We start from the raw sequence: 17,640 nt of genomic DNA on the forward strand, positions 1-17,640 counted from the left end.
GGAATTTCGAGTGATAATTATAAGGAAACTGAATGAGATACAAGAAAACTCAGCTAGATATAATGATGAAATGAGGAAAAGTATACAGGATCTGAAAGAGGAAATGTACAAGGAAATCAATGTCCTGAAAAAAAATGTAGCAGAACTTGCTGAACTGAAGAAGTTATTCAACGAAATAAAAAACACAACGGAGAGTTTAACCAGCAGGCTTGTCGAAGTTGAAGAGAGAACCTCTGAACTTGAAAATGGGCTGTTTGAAATAACACAAGCAGACAAAAAGAAAGAAAAAAGAATCAAGGACATTGAAGAAAATCTGAGAGAGATATCAAACAACCTTAAGCACTCAAATATCCGAGTCATGGGTATTCCAGAAGGGGAGGAAAATGGAGATTCCATTGAAAACATATTCAACAAAATAGTGGCAGAAAACTTCCCAGGTATAGGAAAAATCACAGATCTTCAGATCCAGGAAGCTCAACGATCTCCAAATGTATTCAACCCAAAAAGACCTTCTCCAAGACATGTCATAGTCAAATTGGCAAAACTCAGAGACAAAGAGAGAATCTTAAAAGCTGCAAGAGAGAAGCGTCAAATCACCTATGAGGGAGCCCCAATCAGGCTAACATCAGACTTTTCATCACAAACCCTAAAAGCTAGAAAGGAATGGGATGATATTTTCAAAATACTAAAAGACAAAGATTGCCAGCCAAGAATACTCTACCCTGCAAGGCTATCCTTCCGAAATGAAGGGCAAATAGTATATTTCTCAGACAAACAGAAACTGTGGGAGTTCACTACCACACGACCACCCTTACAAGAAATCCTCAAGGGAGTACTAGGTTTGGTTCCTGAAAAATAACTACCACTGCCATAAAAACCCAAGAAAAATCTAAACCCTCTATTATAATAAAAATGGCATTCATGAAGAGAAAACAAACAAACAAAAACGCTATCTACAACCTAAGCAACCAGCAAACACAGAAACCAAACAGTAAATCAGAAAGCAAGGAACAAAAGACACCTAAGACAACCAAACTACCAACAAAATGCTAGGAATAAATCAACACCTTTCAATAACAACTCTTAATGTAAAAGGCTTAAATTCCCTAATCAAAAGACACAGACTGGCTGACTGGATCAAAAAGGAGGACCCAACTATATGCTGCCTACAAGAGACCCACCTCACCCATAAAGATTCACATAGACTAAGAGTGAAAGGATGGAAAAAGATTTACCATGCAAACAGAAAAGAAAAAGGAGCTGGAGTAGCTATTCTTATATCTGACAAAATAGACTTTAAACTAAAAACCATAAAAAGAGACAATGAGGGACACTACTTAATGATAAAAGGACTGATCCATCAAGAAGACATAACAATCATAAATATGTATGCACCCAATGTTGGAGCAGCCAGATTTATAAAACAAACTCTATTAGACCTAAAGAAGGAAATAGACACTAATACCATAATAGCAGGGGACCTGAACACCCCACTGTCAATATTAGACAGATCATCTAGGCAAAGAATCAGTAGAGAAACACAAGATCTAAACAAGACTCTAGATCAATTGGAATTGGCAGATATCTACAGACAACAACCTCAGAATATTCATTCTTCTCATCAGCACATGGATCATTCTCCAGGATAGATCACATATTAGGTCACAAATCAAGTCTCAATAAATTCAAAAAAATTGGAATTATCCCATGTATTTTCTCAGACCACAATGGATTAAAACTAGAAATTAATAACAAACGAAACTCTGGAAACTATACAAACACATGGAAATTAAACAGCATTCTACTTAATGACATATGGGTCCAAGAAGAAATCAAGCAGGAAATTAAAAAATTTATTGAAACTAATGAAAACAATGATACATCATACCAAAACCTGTGGGATACTGCAAAAGCAGTATTAAGTGGGAAATTTATTGCATTAAATGCTCACTTCAGAAGAATGGAAAGATGGCAAGTGAACAACCTAACACTTCACCTTAAAGAACTAGAAAAACAAGAACAATCCAAACCTAAAGTTAGCAGACGGAAAGAAATCATTAAGATCAGAGCAGAACTGAATGAAATTGAAAACCAAAAAACAATTCAAAAGATCAATGAATCAAAAATTTGGTTTTTTGAAAAGATAAATAAAATTGACAAACCATTAGCATGGCTAACAAAAAAAAGAAGAGAGAAGACTCAAATAACAAAAATTAGAAATGAAAAAGGCGATATTACAACTGATTCATCTGAAATACAAGGAATCATTCAAGACTACTATAAACAACTATACGCCAACAAATTTGAAAATCTGGAGGAAATGGATAAATTTCTGGACACACACAAGCTCCCAAAACTGAACCATGAAGACGTAGAAAATTTGAACAGATCAATAACAATGGATATTGAAGCTGTTATCAGAAGGCTCCCAACAAAGAAAAGCCCAGGACCAGATGGAATCACAGCAGAATTTTACCAAACATTCAAACAGGAATTGACACCGATTCTTTACAAACTATTCCAAAAGATTGAAACGGACGCAAATCTCCCAAACTCATTCTATGAAGCAAACATCATCCTGATACCAAAACCAGGTAAAGATATAACCAAAAAAGAAAACTACAGACCGATATCCTTGATGAATATAGATGCAAAAATCCTCACTAAAATACTAGCAAACAGAATACAGCAACACATACGTAAAATTATTCACCACGATCAAGTGGGATTCATCCCAGGGATGCAAGGTTGGTTCAACATACGCAAATCAATAAATGTGATACACCATATTAATAAAGTCAAACACAAGGACCATATGATCATCTCTATAGATGCTGAAAAAGCATTTGATAAAGTTCAGCACTCATTCATGACAAAGACCCTCTATAAGTTAGGTATAGAGGGAAAGTATCTCAACATAATTAAAGCCATATATGCCAAACCCACTGCCAATATCATCCTGAATGGGGAAAAGCTGAAAGCTTTTCCTTTAAGAACAGGCACTAGACAAGGATGCCCACTCTCACCACTCCTATTCAACATAGTGTTGGAAGTACTAGCCAGAGCAATCAGAGAAGAGAAGGAAATAAAGGGCATCCAGATTGGAAAAGATGAAGTCAAACTGTCCCTGTTTGCAGATGACATGATCCTATATATCGAACAGTCTAAAACCTCTACAAAAAAACTGTTGGAATTGATAAATGATTTCAGCACAGTAGCAGGATATGAAATCAACACACAAAAATCAGTAGCATTTCTTTTCTCCAATAGTGAACATGCAGAACGGGAAATCAAGAAAGCCTGCCCATTTACAATAGCCACCAAAAAAATAAAATACTTAGGAATTGAGTTAACGAAGGAGGTGAAAAATCTCTATCATGAGAACTACAAACCACTGCTGAGAGAAATTAGAGAGGATACAAGAAGATGGAAAGATATCCCATGCTCTTGGATTGGAAGAATCAACATAGTGAAAATGTCCATACTACCCAAAGTGATATAGAAATTCAATGCAATCCCCATCAAAATTCCAAAGACATTTTTCTCTGAAATGGAAAAAACTATCCAGATATTTATATGGAACAATAAAAGACCACACACAGCCAAAGCAATGCTGAGCAAAAAAAAATAAAGCTGGAGGCATAACACTACCTGACTTTAAGCTATACTACAAAGTTATAATAACCAAAACAGTATGGTACTGGCATAAAAACAGACACACTGACCAATGGAATAGAATAGAGAATCCAGAAATCAACCCACACACTTACTGCCATCTGATCTTTGACAAAGGCACCAAGCCTATTCACTGGGGAAGGGACTGCCTCTTCAGCAAATGGTGCTGGGATAACTGGATATCCATATGCAGGAGAATGAAACTAGACCCATACCTCTCACCATATACTAAAATCAACTCAAAATGGATTAAGGATTTAAATATACACCCTGAAACAATAAAACTTCTTAAAGAAAACATAGGAGAAACACTTTAGGAAATAGGACTGGACACAGACTTCATGAATACGACCCCAAAAGCACGGGCAACCAAAGGAAAAATAAACAAATGGGATTATATCCAACTAAAAAGCTTCTGCACAGCAAAAGAAACAATTAACAGAGTTAAAAGACAACCAACAGAGTGGGAGAAAATATTTGCAAAATATACATCTGACAAAGGATTAATATCCAGAATATATAAGGAACTCAAACAACTTTACAAGAAGAAAACAAGCAACCCAATTAAAAAATGGGCAAAAGAGCTAAGTAGGCATTTCTCTAAGGAAGATATACAAATGGCCAACAGACATATGAAAAAATGCTCAACATCACTCAGCATCTGGGAAATGCAAATCAAAACCACACTGAGATACCATCTAACCCCATTTAGGATGGCTAAAATCCAAAAGACCCTGAACGATAAATGCTGGCGAGGTTGCGCAGAAAAAGGAACTCTCATACATTGTTGGTGGGACTGCAAAATGGTGCAGCCTCTATGGAAAATGGTATGGAGGTTCCTCAAACAATTGCAGATAGATCTACCATACAACCCAGCTATCCCACTGTTGGGAATATACCCAGAGGAATGGAAATCATCAAGTCGAAGGTACACCTGTTCCCCAATGTTCATCGCAGCACTCTTTACAATAGCTAAGAGTTGGAACCAGCCCAAATGTCCATCATCGGATGAGTGGATACGGAAAATGTGGTATATCTACACAATGGAATACTACTCAGCTATAAAAACGAATGAAATACTGCCATTTGCAACAACATGGATGGACCTTGAGAGAATTATATTAAGTGAAACAAGTCAGGCACAGAAAGAGAAATACCACATGTTCTCATTTATTGGTGGGAGCTAAAAATTAATATATAAATTCACACACACACACCCACACACACACAAAAAAAACCGGGGGGGGCGGGGGAAGAAGATATAACAACCCTAATTACTTGAAGTTGATACAACAAGCAAACAGAAAGGACATTGTTGGGGGGGAGGGGGGAGGGAGGAGGGAGGGAGGTTTTGGTGATGGGGAGCAATAATCAGCCACAATGTATATCGACAAAATAAAATTTAAAAAAAACAAAAAAACAAAAAGTACATGACCCTAAAGGAACATGAAATGAGGTTACATGGAGTGAACACACACTGTGGTGTTTTTAAACATGTCCTAAACTATGTTACTACCTCTCTCACCTAGAGGTTGTATATGTCCTCTCCCCTTGAATCCAACCTCTGTGACTTGTTTGTAACCTGGAAAATGTAGCAGAAACAAGTCTGAGTGACTTCCAAGGTTAGGTCTCAAGAGGTCATGCAGCTCTGCCTGGCTAGCTCAGACACAAGTTTTGGACCCTGGGCCACTGTGTAAATCCAAACAGCTTGAAACAGCCATGTTGTGAGGAAGCCCAGGCCATGCAGGGAGGCCCTAGTAAGTGCTGTGGTCAGCAGAACCAGCTGTGGTCTAGCTGACAGCAGCACCCACTGCCAGACATGTGAGTGAAGACACCTCTCGAATGTTCTAGACTCTAGCTGCTGAGTCACCCCAGCCATCGGCTCTTCTGAGCTGAGACTCCAGTGTGGAGTAGAGACAAGCCATGCCCACTGCACCTCGCTGGAACTTCTGACCCATAGAATTGGTGAGCAAAACAAAATAGATGTTTGAAGTCCCAAAGTGTGGAGTAGTCTGTTATGCAGCAGTAGTAACTGGATCTCTCTCTCTCTCTTTCTCTCTCTCTCTCACACACACACACGATACATACAGTTGCTTTGAAAAGTTAGTAATAGTTTTCATATGTATTTTCCTAGCTCGGCAGTGCTCTGTGAAAATCTGTGAAAAAGTACTGTCATCTTCCAGGAACAGCATTGAACCTGCATCTAGCAAAAAAGGTCTGAGACTGCTTCAGTGAGACCATGTGGTACTTTCAGTATGAGGAAAATTAATTCCGAAGTCAAGGTAACATCGATTTGGTATAAATGCCGCCTTGTATCGCAACGTACTATGAACTCCTTCTAACCACGGCTGGTGGGATGCCCCTCTCTCAGCCTTGGCCTTCTGTTCTTTCCTCGCTGCAACCTTTCTTTGGGATTCCTGGGCTTCAGTGTCACTCCCAGATCTGCACACCTCCCCTCCACCCCAAATCTAATCACTGACCTGACTCAGCCTGTTTTTCCAACTGCCCATCAGCCATCTCTGCTGGCAAATCCCATAATTACCCCAGCATCTTCACTGCGGTGGTCCTCAGTTAATCACAACCTGTTCTTCTCCAAATTGTATTTCCACCCCAATGTTGTTCATAGATGTCACACTCCCTGCAGCTCCAATAGCCAGCACTCGGTGGTCCCAGCTGGCTCTGCTCTGCGTGGCCCCCCATTACCAACCTATCCTAGAGTCCTGATGCCACTCCCTTCAGAAAGTCCCTTGCATTCACCCCCTTCCCCCTTTTCTCACTGCCACCCCCATGCAGCCTCTTCCCCTGACACCAGAATTGACTCTACACTGGCCTCTCCCCCAGGCTCCCCAGCACCCCACGCCCATTAAATCAGCCCCATCCAAGAACACAGAGAGGCTCCTGAGAGCCGGGGCCTCCAACCTAGGTCCTCACAAGCATTGGCAGCATCTTCCCTCATCCCATCCCAACTTGCTCAGCCCGCTCCCCCCACCCCCACCTCTGCCTCAACACAGATCCTGTCCTTCACTCTGCCCCATAGCACTCCTCCCCATCCATCCCGTCCCTCCACACTCCCACCTCTGTCCTCACCCATCCCCACCGCTGGCCTTCATCATCCTTTCCTCCTGAACTTCTTGATGACCTCGTTCCTTCTGCTGGGAAGACACCCTCTCCCTTCCCTCCCCCACTGAAATCATAGGCACCCTACGAAACAGCTTGACCACAGACTGTCTCGACCAGCTCTAGATCTCACTGCCCTGTCCCTACACCCCCACACTCCTCTGGATTCCTTCCTACACATTGTTAGTATCATCCCCTTTAACGTGGGGCCCTTTCCTCCCACATGGGGTTACTGCAACACTTTCTGTAATTCTCATTTCTCTAATGGGACATCAGCTCTGGGGCAAGGGACATGCCCTATACTTCACTGAATTTCCTTCCAGAGCTTGGTCCAGTGCTGCACTGCCAGGAAGTGATCAATCAATACCGTAATTTACCAAATGCATTGGGGGCAAGGCGTTGGAGCCTGCTAAACTCCTTCCTGCCCCGGGGCCTTTTCCACCATTGGCTTCTTCTAGTCATTAACCCCTTAGCTCAAATGACACCTCTTCAGAGAAGCCTTCCTTGATCACCCACTCTAAGCTGCCATCCAAGCAGAGTCTCTGAATCAGCGTCTTTAATTTGCCATAGGGCACTTATCACTCCCCCACAGGTCTGTTTACATTCAATGTGTTTATTTTTTGTCTTTTTCTAGAAGAATGTAAGCGTCATGACAGCAGAAATCTTTTCTGTCTTGTTCAGCACATTGAAACAGTGTCTGAAAGACAGCAGGTGCTCAATGACTACGTGTTGAATGAATGGATGAAAATACTCCATAGTTATGAAGTAGTCACAATCTACTAAGGAACACAGACACAAAAGTCAAATATCTTATAGCAATAAGTGAAATGATAGAAATATATAAATATAAATATATATACACACAGTGCACGAGATGAAGAAGAAAGTGAGAAGGAATCTAGATAGTCGTGATCCGGGCAGCAGAAAGAGCACATCTGCAAGGGCATGGCTTGAGCTCACGTGGTGTTTGTGGAGGACAGAAACAGGTCAGCATGCTAGAGCAGGACTGTCAAGGGTGGTGGACAGAAGAGTGGGACCTGAGGCTGGCTGGGTAGGCAGAGGCCGGGCCTTTAAGTGACTAATGTGGTATATTAAAAAACTTGAGCTTTAGCCTATGTAAAATCAGGTCTCATTAGAGGATTTTAGGCAAAGGAGTTTGACCTTCATTTTATAAATATCACTCTGGAAAAAAGTCCAGAGGACAGAAAATAGTGAAAAGAGACCAGATGCAGAAAGACCAGGTAAGAGGTGCTGCAGAAACCCAGGTGTGAGAGATTTCAGGCCTGAACTGAGGCAGGGAGGGGTGGGTGGAAGGGGCCAGATTAAGGAGAAATGGAAGAAACAGAAGCGGTGTGGCCTGTGGCTAACTGGACAGGTGGATGACAGAGAGACTGAGACAAAGGTGTCACCCAAGGTGACAGGGAAACGGTGCTACCACCAACCAAGGTGGAGCATGTAGGCCAGGGAGAGGATCGTAAATCCTCTTTGGGATGAGCTGAGTTTGAGGTACCCGAGGGACAGATAGGAGGATAAATCTGATAAGCATTTGGATTTGTAGCTTGGCGGCAAGTCCTGAGCCAAAGACATGACTTGAGATCATGAGTGTACAGATGATAATTAAAACCCTGGAGGACATGATGTTGCTTGGGGAGATGAATGGAATCTATCACTCAGGAAATTGCTTCTCCAGGTCTAGACTGCAAGACTGATATTGCGCTATGCAGAGTTGTAAAGAGTATTCATTGCAATGCAGTGTGAGTCTCAGGCCCATGTTACCTTGACATTGAATTCAGTCTCCTTACTGGATAGGAAACACCTGGTCTTAGTCAAGCATGTTTCCAGGACCCTTGATTAAGACCAGGCTAAATACCATATGTTCCATTACATTTCATATTCTGGCATAGACTTCAATGAGAAAAAGCTACCTGCACCAGCAACATATGCTTTCCAAACCACTATTAAGCTTTGAAAAGCTGCTGTATAATTAATTTTTAGAAGAGATGCTCTAATAGCCATCTCATCATGTGCAGCAGGCATTTGCATTTGCCAGAGAGAAAGTACTGCAGCCCATATTTGAGTCATCTCCCTTTGGAGGGTAAGAAAATTCTGTGAGTTATGCAAGACAGGAATGCAAATTTACATCTTCTCATGACTGGAATCGTTTGCATGACCCTGGGAACATCTGTTTTTTTAAAATCATTGGCCAGTTGTCCAGACGTGGTCACTCATTGTCCAGAGACTGGGATGCAGAAAGAAATTTTTTCGATTGATTTTGGTTTATGCGAGAGTCTGAGATGATTCGGGCAGACGGTCATTTCATATCGTTTTAAGAAACAGCAAGAAACTACCAATACTTACTGTCCATTTGCTTTAGACCAGGAACAGTACAAACGCATATCTCATTGAATTATCCCAAATCTTATGCGGTAGCTATTATTATCCCATTTTTACAGATGGTGAGATTTGTTCACCTAGCATAAAATATTTAGACAATAGTGCTTCTCTATTTATACTTACTTTGAGAGAAACTGAACCCATGATTTAGGATTCACTGATGCTTTATCTCCCTGACTAGTTTTGCAGGAGTCCTACAATGGTGTATAAGACGCAAAGTCCATTGTATTAGACATATGTTGCTTTTGCTTCTGATGAAACAGCTTCCCCCTTCTGATAAAATAGCTCTCCTCCTTTTGGAACCTGCCCTTCCTACTCCATGCAATTCAGGTGGCGTCATCAGCCAGTTGGTCTAGCCCCTTCATCCCCACAGTTCTAGCCACAGAAGTCAACCTGCTTAGTCAGAAATTCCCATTTCTGGACCCAGTAATTGGCCCAGAACAAGTCTATCACCCAAGAGGGCCAAAAGGCTTGTAAGAGATGACCATGTAAAGAGAGTCCTGCTCATTTATCTGCGTTCGCTAACACTAACAAGTAACCCCAGAGCTGCTGGGGGAAAGAATCTGCCAGAGACTAAAGTCAGCGCAGAGAAAAGCAGACTCAAGACATGGCAGAGGCAGAGAAACAGTGTTCTGATGCCTCTATTCAAAGTCCTTGATCCGGCTTCTCCTGGAGCTATTTCATTCCAGGACTTGCCAGTGACATTGGCCAACAAATGTCTCTTTTTGCTAATGCTAGAAGTTTGAGTTAGTCTCTGTCACTTAGACCCACAGAAATAGATTTCACAGAAAATGAAATAAAGATATATTTATCAAAAAATGCCCCGAGAGGTAGTTTTACTGTCATGGATTTCAAATGTCACCCTCTGAAACAAATTAAACACTAAAAATATTATTAATATTAATATTTCAGATAAAACCACTGGGAAACGGCACCTTAGAAGGTGGATAATTGACTCTAAGAAGGATTTTAACTACTGACTTGGTTGTGATAATGACACCTCCATTTCCCAGAGGCTCTTTAACAATTATCCTACTTTAAATAAACCAGAAAAAATAAATGATATTAAGAATAGATTAATATTTCACCCTTAGGCCCAAACATACAGGGCCCCTCTCTGTATACGGTGCTTTAGACAGCTACACTGTATTACCACATAATTATTATTCTCCAAATTTTCATAAAGGTGGCAATATCACTTTTTCAAACTTATGAGTGGCTGACCGTCCTGAAAATGTGGATAATATCTGAATTTCATCACAAATTACTCGAGTCATCTTGGGCAAGCCATTTAACTTCTCTGGACCTGAGCCTTATCATACAGTAGAAAGATTTAGGGTCTCATCTGCTTGGACTGTTGAGAACATTTGGTGAGACAAACACAAAAGCACTCTGAAAACCCAAGAATTATTATTACTAACTCAAGAGCAAGATTCCTCAAGGCAGAACTCAACTTTATTCCATGCCTTTTGCCAATTGGGATTTAGAGAATATCCGTAGTCTTATTAGAAATTCTGAATAGATAACCTGTCCCAGGTCAAATGTAGAGGGAAATTAGGTTATAGTAATAGAACTAGGACCTTGTTTGTACCACTAAACTGCCTTTCTGACCTTGCAACCCTTTGTCACCTGCAGGAAATCTGTCCAAACCAGTCTATGCCCCACCTCCAAACACAATCTAGACTCTACTGTAATTCAACCACTCCGCTATCCTCAAATTTGCTCTTAACTCACCCATCCCTCAACATCTTACCTAAACTTCAAGAACCAGTTCCTCCACCCTGACAACCAGTGCTCCCAGGGCTCACCTGGTGAGAAGTTACACACTGTCCTGTTATAGTTCTTATGTGATTCTCTGAAGCTGTCCTGTAAATTTCCTCTAGGTCTCATGTACATCTATTCTGTCTCTCAATTAGCTTATAAGTTTATTAAAGCCAGTGACTGGCTTGTACTTCTCTTGTATAGAGTAGATACTCTGCAAATATATGTCAGTTACTTTTAAAAAGGAAAATATCTAAATGAAAAATATGTCTAAGGAAAGAAGAATTTACTGGGAAATGCAATGAGTGAGATAAAGTAATAGAACAGCAGATTATCAATTGGAATCTATTCAAAATAAACTAGTGAGCTAATCTATTCAAAAGAAGCTCAGAAATCTGAAATCAAATTTTTGGAATGGAAAGAACCTTTAGAATAATCTAATTCACATCCTTCATTTGTTGAGAATAATCACCCACTAATATCTGTGACTTGTGAATTAGAATTTTTACATATTAAGTTTTCCTATTGTAAAATATGACTCACAATTTCATAGAAACAGAGTCCAAGAGAATGGACCCTTGAAAACATGGCAAGGGCTTCTGAGCAAGATGGTGGAATAGACGGTCCCCAGTGTCACTTTCTCCCACAAATCAACCAATTTACAACTATTAAAAAGTAACAGTAGCCAAGCTGGGGCCACTAGAGCTCAGGGGAAGAGGAGGAGAGACCTATGGAGTGCATGAAAGTGGGAGAAGCCACGATAAGAGAAAGAAAAAACCGCTCCGACCAATTTGTTCTGTGGCCACTTTAAGGCTGGAGCTGCTGAGCACATGGAGCAGAAGCTGGCAAAAGCTGCAGCTGTGCCCTTCAGATGAAGTTGCTTGGAGGCAGCAGGGGAGAAGAGGGCCTTGGTGACCCCCAGGCCAGCAGTACCACTGACAGGGTTCCCGTGGACCCACATAGGAGTTAGGAGCCAGAACAACTGAAAAAAAGGAGCCACTCAGAGGCTGGTGAGTCATTGCAAGGGACCGGAGCATTGTCTGTCCCATGGGAAGTGTTTCCAAAGGTGGTGGGAGAGACAGGCCCACCAGGGGAACACTGGGGCACAGAAAGGAAAGCTGATCTGTCCCCCAGTCAGTGTAGAACCACTCAGAGGAGACTGGTCAGGAATATAGAATTGCAAGGGGTGCAGTTTGATGAAAAGACTCAGACCAAGACCAGTGTTTCTATACAACTCAGGTGCACCAGATTTCATCAGATCTGGAAGTAGTTATAAAGTCAACTATTAAAACCTGAGCTGCACAAAAAGCCTTCCCCAGGGAATCAGCAGCAAAGCAGCAATTTTGCTCAACCACAGAGCTCAAGTACTGGTCCCAACAGGAAGTTCCCCCATTTTATAAGTAAGCAAAGGACAAGTTAGTTCCAGTGCAGAATTTAAGTGGTGGGAACAGCAAATAATCCAACACAGAACTCAAAGAAAAAACAAAGTACCCACAACCAGAGACAAAGTTTGGTAACTAGTAAAGGTCTCATTTCACCAAAGAACACCTGTAACACCTAGAAAGACTGGAAGTCCCCTGGGTTACCAAATCAGGAAGCAGGGAGAGCAAGGGGCCTCAGCCATGGCCCCTGACACATGCAACCAGTCCCAAGGATAGGGGCAGAAGGCCTCAGACATACTCCCCCTGACAAATGCAACCACCCCAGTGATGACCACCAAGCCATTGCAGGAAAAGCCCCAAGCTCTCCCAAGCTGGGGTGGTGGGGGCCAAGGGCCTCATCCACACATACCCTGCCCCCCACGTGAGCAACCAGCCCTGTGGCGTCCACCGAGCTACCGCAGAGGTGCCCTGGGCTCCCCTGAGCCGGGATGGCAGAGGGCTGAGGGCCTCGTCCACGACCCCCCCACACACTCAACAAGCCCAGTGACAACTAGCAAGCCTCAGCAAGAAGGGCCCTGGGTCCTGAACTGGGGTGGTGGGAGGCGAGGGCTATTGCCACACTCCCTTGACATCTGCACCAAGCCTGGCAATAACCAGGCCACCACTGGAAGACCACCAGTCTCCCCTGTGGGAATGAGGGGGGTGCCACAGGCTTCAATCCCACCCCTGCTCCTTCCTCCTTCTTCCATCCCATTTCCTCCCCTTTTCCCCTCTCCCCCTCTCTCCTCTCCTCCTCCCTCCTAACTGCTCTGCAACATCATAGAATGTAAAAAAATAATATTATTAATAAAATTTTTTTAAAAAAGAAAAACTTGTCAATCTCTTAACAAAAATCAAAAACCACCACCCTTTTCCACTTGTACTACATATTGTCACATTAAACCTTAATTAACAATATTAAGGCTCAAAAAAGAAAAAAAAAAAAAAAGAAAGAAAAGAAAACATGGCAAGTCTCTATGGATTCAAAAATATTCCTTCTTGCTAGAGTCACACCAGACACCTTGGGCCAGACTTGTGGTATCACTTTTTCATTTTCCTGGTAAATAGGAAGACGGGATCACCCATCTAGAAACATGGAAAATGCAGAACAGCTCAGAGGAGAAGTCCCCTTGAGGGGCTGATCTAAAGTGTTAGAAGGTCGTGATCATCAAGTTCTTGAGCTGTGATATGGTACCAGGGAAAGGACTGGCTTGGGACTCAGAGGACCTAGATTTTGAGGCTTTGCCCCATCAATTTCAGCTGGTTAACCTTGAATTGATAGGTTCTTAAATTCTAATTATCAGATTTCTTTTTTTTGTCTTAAACATAGGTTTGTGGAAGGAATTAAATGAAATAATGTATGTAAAGACACTTTGTTTACAGAAAAGCATAGTTTGTATTATTTATTCACTAGCCAGCTAATTTACATCAAACACTATTTTAATCCAGCTGACCCAAAGGTCTGAGCTTTTAGAATCTAAGAACCAAACTGGCATAATACCACCTCTGTAGCCCCTTGATTATGCATTCCTCTACTGATATTAAAGAAGCAATCAGCAAATCCCTGCCTCTAACATGTTGCAGACCTTGTGGCTTTCCCAAACTCATGTGACTTCCACAAATGACACATAGCCAGGAGCTTGTTGCTCTACAATTAGTCACATCAAACTGAAGGCTCCCAGCAGTGTGGTGAACACAGCAGTATATCCTAGTGGTTCCTGAGATTTCTGCACAGATGGGGGAAGTAGCCTTTCCAGTGTCACGTAAGGCATGGTCTCTACCCCCAGCACCTGCATTCTTTGGAGTCTATCCTTCCTCTGTTTACTGAGGGCCTCCACTCTGCATGGATGCTCATTGCCTCTCCTGCTAGCTTGCCACTGAAAGAAAAAGTGAATTCTTCCTACCTCAAGAGTATCCAGGCATGCTCACACCCAGGACCACTCCCAGATGACCAAAACCCAGCACCAGCTTAGAAAAGCCACTTAGATACTGTTCAAAGGTGACTGGCTTTTGTCCAACAGAATAAATTAGGCTCCTGTGGGGTTGGACTCCTGATGGCCGAGTATAAATGAACCCTAATGTTTACCCATTCCAGCTAATAATATGAAGCTTACTTGCCTGGCATAAAAGCTGTACAGATGGGAATGAATTCCACCATTCTAAAAGCAACACTGTTTTTGTTCAAGGTTGGAAATAAGGACACAAAGCTGAATAAAGCATTCAAATTGGCTCTCCAGGATCTCTGTTCTGGACACCGTTCCCAAAGATTTTAAGTTGTGTTTCACAGAGCTGGAGGGACCCTAGAGTGCAACCCTCTCAGTTTGCAAATGGCATAAGTAAGGCACAGAGAGAGGAAGTGACACACCCAAGGCCACCCAATGGCAAGGATGGGAATACAGCACAGGCTCTCCAAGCCTCCAGACTCTGTGGCTGCTTCCATAACCAAATAAGTATGTTCTGCCCTGAATCATCTGACGTCTACACTGAATATGACCTCTCGATGCCTCCTCATCCAAAAGCAAGGGGCATGGTCAAACAGTGTCCCCAGTTCTCCTGCAGCTAGTGACTGTGCAGAACAAAATCAGAACTGCAATTGGCCACCCTGGTATCAACCTCCCCCGAAGCTGCATTTATGAGCTCTGTCTGTTGCTACTTTCTTCAGTGAGCAGACACTCGATAAATATTGAGAACTGATTGGCTGATTGATGAACTAATAAATAATAATATTTACAGCTTCCTTCCTGAACCCACAGCCAAAGCAACCACATGGCCTCTTTCTCTCCTTTCTTTAATCCTCGACTTGCTTATAAATTTTGAGAGCCATCATGCAATGTGTCAAGAAGCAATTACTTTGGGGTTTACCCTTGAAAAAGAAAAAAGCGCCGAAGTCCACAGGGGAAAATTTCCCTAAACCAAACATGAACCAGAAAACATGCACTGATTGCACCTGGTGCCTCGGGGTGCTCTAATCTAACAGTCCATCATGATGGCAGGAGCTATTTCCCCCGGCTTCTGAGAGAGACGAGAACGCAATCCTTTAATCTGGGAAGGAGGTGAGGGTTAGGGAGAGATCTAAGGGCAGAGTTTGTAGACAGATGAAGGATAAAGTCTGAGCTGCAGAAACCACTAGGACAGACACCATAATATTTGGGAGGCCCAGGAACAGGAGAGCCTGAGAGTGTGTGTGTGTCAGGAACAGCTGAGCTGGGATGCTGAGCTGCATCCTGTGCGGGTACCAGGATTTCTCTGCAGTGCCTTGGAGCTAAACAGATACATGTCTAAGCACAGAGGAGAGTGCAGAGCAGAAGGCTGGGGCAAGGAGGCTGAGCTTGCCCTGAAGTTATTTTTCAAGAAAACCTTTTCCCTCTATAACATAATGCAGGGTTTATTTCTATTAAGCCATAGTAGATAATATGGATGGTGCATGCATACTAGTGCATGCGTGTGCCTGTACTTTTGTGCACATAATGCAGACTCCTCGGTCCCCAGCACTATCCTGGTCCTCACAGATACTGCATTTCACCACCAGCCACCCTCCCAAATACTCAGGGCCTTTACTGTCCACTCCTTTGACCAGAGGTAGACAATGAATTAATTCTGCTGTCTGACAATACTTTCTCCTTCAAGTAACGAGTAAAGGGTGCTTGAGGACGAGTAAAGGGTAAGTTCTCCAGAAAATGACTTATTCCTTCTAGTCCTCCTCCCCCGGGTGAAACCAGGTCAGCAGAGGCCCAAGAGACTTCAGGCAATTCAAATGCATCTGTGGACCAAATGACATTTTGAGTACCAAAGAACCTAGATATTGTCCCTCTTAACTTGATGTGGCCTGCCACCCAGGAGACAGGATTGACCTTGGCTCCTGCCCCAGGTCCCCTTAATGAACTCATCAGGCCTCCCAAAGCCACCTCTCCTCTTCGCAGTCAGAACATGCAGATCAGTATACACGGCAGAAGCACTTACTCGTACACAGAATCTCCGGGGTCAGTGTCAGGAACGTTCCCACGCCAAGCCCACACAGGGGACTTCTGACAGTATCACCCTGGTATGTGGGCTGCTTGGGACAGGAGGAGGGAGGGGGCAAAACAACAGCAACAGCAGACCCTGAACCCAGTGTTATGCAAAAAGCCAATCGGGTTAAATAAAACAAGACAGTGCCACTGTCCCTGTTTGCTTTAACAGGCTAAGAGAGACGACCTTCCTAACATAGTGAAGGTCACAGAAGAGCATTGGATAAGGCCAGCAGCCCACACAGATAAATGCCTGGATGAGGCCTGCCAATGTCCCCCTATCAATTGTAGCCCAAATGTCACCAGACCACAGTGAATCTCTTAGGCCACTTCTACAGGGGAATCTAAGCAGACATGTAGGCATGCAGAAGGGAGATCCTATTCATTTCCCCCATGCACAGAAAACTCCACAGTTGCCATGAGAAGATATAAACAAACAAACAAACAAACAAACATGATTTGCTCGATTTAGATTCAAAATGCGAGGTGGAAAGGATGCTGAGAGCTAGGGGGAGGGCCCAAGCAGTCTATTCCGAGGGGCTCCTAGCACCTGTTTGCAAGCACGTCTCTCAAAATAGCATTCAGCAACAAGTTTCTAAAATGGCAAATCGAACGCTTCTTTTCCCTGCAAGTGCTTTGTCATGCTGATCCTCTGACCCAAGAAATCGGTTCAAAAGAGCCTGAGGGATAAACCAGAGCGATGTTTAACATGTCTGCAGCCATTGCAGCAGCAGCAGCGGCAGCCCACGGTGCAGGGGAGGCTGGAGAGGCACTGCCCGGGCCCCACCTCCTCTGAGCACTCACCATCAGCAGGCTGAGAGCAGAGTCCGGCACCAGCTGCACTGCCATGGTCTCCAATTCCCATGCACAAACCCTCCTGCTGAGTCAGTCCGCCTGGGCCCCGGTGGCGGCAGAGCATCCACCAACACCTGCAGCAAACCAGCAGGAAATCCAGACTTAGGTTGCAGAAAGCTCAAGGTGGAGATAGGCCATGTTCCAGATGGGGTGGGGAGGCAGGCAGGGGGATGTTGGGAAGACAGGGTGGGAACTGTGCTTAGGGAGAAAAAAAATGAAGGAAAATAGGAAGCTGCAGGTTATTTAAAGGTGAGCCCTCTGTAGCTTTGCTAGGCTGCACAAACACAGAAACCACAGCAAACACAAATGCAAAAGCTTAGAAGACAGAATGTTTAACGGCTACCTTAGCCTAGGCAGCGATTCTTCTTTGAACTGACAATTAAAATAAAACATTCCCTATCGCAAATAAA

This window comes from Cynocephalus volans, chromosome 6 (genome assembly GCF_027409185.1).
Source record: "Cynocephalus volans isolate mCynVol1 chromosome 6, mCynVol1.pri, whole genome shotgun sequence".
NCBI lineage: Eukaryota > Metazoa > Chordata > Mammalia > Dermoptera > Cynocephalidae > Cynocephalus > Cynocephalus volans.